Below are 3,888 nucleotides of genomic sequence, written 5' to 3' on the forward strand. Positions count from 1 at the left end.
CGAACGATAATTAATAGGAATTAATCTAACAACGATCTAGATACGAAACTAGTACCATCAGTTAGATCTCGAAAAGTTATGCGAAATGGACTACTCGAACGTGTAAACCGGATATCGGACGAAGAAGAAAACATCAAGACAATACGAAGGGTAAAATCGTCATTTATGAAAAACGCTTTTGATGCAACAAGGACACGTTGTGGCTTTCCATTATCAGATTCTGGGGTTCCTTTAACAACCTTGGTCGGCCTTATCTACACCTAACCAAGAAGATTATTCTTCTTTCTTATTTTTCTTCTTCTCCTCTCTCGTTCTTCTTCTGTTTTCTTCTCCGGCGATTCTGAGAATCGATTTGAGGGAATCGATCGATGATGTTGTTAGTATATAATCAAAGAAGGTTTGGTGGTGGTGTTCATGTTGGTTGATCATGATAAGAAGAAGAGATGACGATCTGTAGAGAAACCAGATAGTTCAAGCCATAGAAGAATTGATTAATTGAAGGAGATTTGATTAGTTGGTGATGAATAACAAAAGGGGTAGTGTTTAATTGAAGTTTTGAATATGTTTCGATGATGAATTGTACGTTAGGATTTCATGAGGAGAGCTCTGAGAAGATTTATAAAGTGAATATGATGTTATAGATAGATGATTAAAAGTGGGTTTAGTCGATTGAGAAAAGGTGTGAAGTTAATTAGATGTTGGGGATGTTCTGAGGAAGAATTGGAGAATTAGGGTTTGTTATTGAAATGAAGATATCCAGAAAAGGTTGAAGAATCAGTTGAGATATTGATGGGTTATGGCGACAGTGTTAACTGGAGTGTTGAGTCAACCCAGATTGATCAACAGAAGATGAATTAGGGGTTCAGAAGAATTGTTCGATGAATCAACAATTCAGAAGGTGTTATTGCTTGGGTAAGCTTTTATTTTCTTAACCTTGATATTTGGAGTTGAATTGCTAAGATTCATTTGAGTTTATATGTTTGTGTTTTAACTTAGGTTGAGGTGACCAAACAATGAAACTGCGGAGGTAGTTAAAAGTGGTTTTGATAGTGAAAGGATTGTTGAGTTTGAGCTATTGTTTAAGATGATTTGTGTTTGATGGAAATTGCGGATGGAGCTATGTCTGTGGTATAATTGAATTGATAGTGGTTGTGTAAATTAATTGTGCAAACTGAAGTAAGAAGTGACTAAATATGAGATTCGCAGGAATCAAAGAGGTCTTGTGTTATGTGAATTAGTTTGATGTTGAACTGTTATTACTCAGACTAGCAGAGATTGAAGAAAATGTAATTATAGAAGGATGTTAACTTGAGCTGTAATTGTAGGTGGTATGAGGATTGAATTAAAATTCTATATATGGTGAATGATGTGTATTGCTAGAGTTGTAACTGTAATACAGAAGTAGATGTGGTGATGTTGAGTTGGTTATGGTGTCTGTGGAGTTGTAAAATGAATTAGCTGTTATGGTGATGAAAGAGGCTGAAGTCTAATTGAACTGGTAATGCTGAGATTAGGTTGTGTATTTGAGTTGGTAATATGAAGAAATGTTAGAGTGGTAAATATTTGGTTCCAGTTAGGAGTAGAATCCGTGGAGGCTTGCTGTTACAGGTAAGCTGAGTTTTCGATAGTGATTAAATTATGAAGTATATTTCGAAAGAATAATTGAATTGCTTTTGAGTTGTTATGAAGATGATGTTATGAGACTGAGTTTTAGGAATGACGAGTTGATGAGTGAATATGGAGTTGAATCTCTCTTGTAAAAGCTTAGAGCTGCAACTGCAGGTAATTAAACAGTGACTCTGTTTATAATTTGATTGTGAAGTTGTTTAAGAATTTATGAATTGAAGTTGTATTTGAGTCATGTTTTGTGCAAGAATCTTAGCTTGAGTTCTCTCAGCTTAGCTGACTCGACCTAGTGTTTCTGAATCAGTCTATCTGACTGAGTCAATTGTGAATATGACTTTTCTGAATCAGTCTTAGTGACTGAGTTAACCCAGTCTTGACCCGTTGACCAGTCTTGATATGACCTTGACTTTGACTAGACTCTGACCTGGAGTTAGACGTTGAATGTTAGATTGACCGTTAGTGACCGTTAGTTGACTCAGATGGACTGGACCTTAGATAATGGGCTTGCTTAGTGAACTTGGGCTTATAGCCAGTTTTTCTCATGAACACGAATTGGACCCTTAAGGTCCGAATTAGCCTTTGGTCCCATATAAAAAGTTGTATATTTTCTCAAGACTTATTTATTGGACTATAGAACCAACCCAATTCAATTAGTAAATCTTAGCTAAGCTAAAGATAGAGAATGGACAGGTGTAGAAACATAAATGGGCTTATAACCATTATATAAACTTGTATGATTCTTGTGTGAGCCATTTTGGCTAGATTCTTAGAATTCTTGTGTGATTAACAGTTAGTCTTTATTCACAACGATCGATTCAAATGATGAACCAGTGGATCGTGGATCCCGAGATAGACGTGGCTTGTCATCAAAAGAGGTGGGAATACTTTTAACTCTTTTGAAACCATTGTTGTCTCTTTTTACAAAAGTTTATGTTTAACAAACGCATGTTTTGTCTGTTCGTGTGTTTCATGCATTGTTTAGTTTGTGTTATGATTATTCTGTTGATTCTTTGAATCTTTCCATGAATTGGAAAGGACTTGTAATGTATGTCATTATGAATTTTTTATGGGAAATAAGAATTTCCACTTGTGGTATATAGGATACGCTCCTTCACATTTATACCTAGAGCTTTTATGATATATTGGTCGGCAGTTTGCGAGTTCGGAATTGTCGACATCCATATATACGATTAAGTGTGTATTTGCGAGTTCGGAATTGCACAACCATATTATACATTGTTTGACGAAGGAGATTGTCCATATACATGTTTGTGTATTTCTAGTGACTTAGGCACTTTGATGTTTGGGAAAACAATACATGTTTTCCAAATCTTGCTCATGATTTCTTTAAAGTTAAATGTTATTCCTGCTGGGAAATCCTTCAAGGGATGATGTGCTTACCCTTTTCCCACTTACAGTTTCAGAAACAGTTCAGAGTTCCGCAGCGAAAGCTTCGAGGAGTTGACTTCGTTAGTTAGTTGGTTAACTTTTGCTCTATTTATTATATTGCATATTGTACTTGTAAACCAAATGACTATTGTATATGTATCATTTGAGAGGATTTCTTGTATATATATATTTCTGAGCGGGGCTAGTTTTGGGTTAAGTTTTGTAGCAGATTTCTTAATTGAATGTTTAAGTGAATGGTTTAGATTTTTAGTGCCTCTTATTTAGTTAATCTCTTAGATTAGTCAGCTGCTAGCTTAGGGGGCTCTACAATGTTGGTATCAGAGCTCACTATTAGATATTATATGGGAAAAGATAGAAATAGCCAGTGCCAGATAGTGAAATATATTAGCTTAGAACCGGGTTGGGTTGTGAGATAAATCTTAATCACTAAAAGCTATCTATAATCAAAATAATTGATTTGTTTGTTTGCTTGTTTGTATATGTAATAAAGTAAAAATTGTAGGGTACACCGATAATTTTAGCTACTAAGGATTTGAGAATAATTAGTCTAAAAAGATGAACACATAGACAATTCAATATTAAAAAAATAGTGAGATTAGCATTATTGATAAATCTTGATAGTCATATAACAACTTATTGAATACCTTGACATGTACGTAGAGTAAGCAATTTGTTATTACATAAATGTTAATAATATCTTTGGGACTCAACAATATTTGTAAGAGTAGTTAGAAACCATCGATGTTAATGATAAAGAATATTATAGATGATAATAATAGTAATAATAATTTTAATAAAGTAATGTTAGCATTTAACAATTAGTAACAAATATAACCTAACTTAAATTAAAAT

At 34.0% G+C, this 3,888-nt stretch overlaps 1 long non-coding RNA gene across 1 annotated transcript; it reads left to right on the forward strand.

Moving 5' to 3' along the window:
• The first annotated feature begins 274 nt into the window (after positions 1–274).
• Positions 275–3,232, forward strand: LOC113356287. The gene is made up of 2 exons (XR_003362917.1): positions 275–1,782; positions 3,045–3,232. It is a non-coding gene; the product is annotated as an uncharacterized LOC113356287 (long non-coding RNA).
• The last annotated feature ends 656 nt before the right edge of the window (positions 3,233–3,888 follow it).

This window comes from Papaver somniferum, chromosome 3, assembly GCF_003573695.1.
Source record: "Papaver somniferum cultivar HN1 chromosome 3, ASM357369v1, whole genome shotgun sequence".
In the NCBI taxonomy this organism is placed as follows: Eukaryota; Viridiplantae; Streptophyta; class Magnoliopsida; order Ranunculales; family Papaveraceae; genus Papaver; species Papaver somniferum.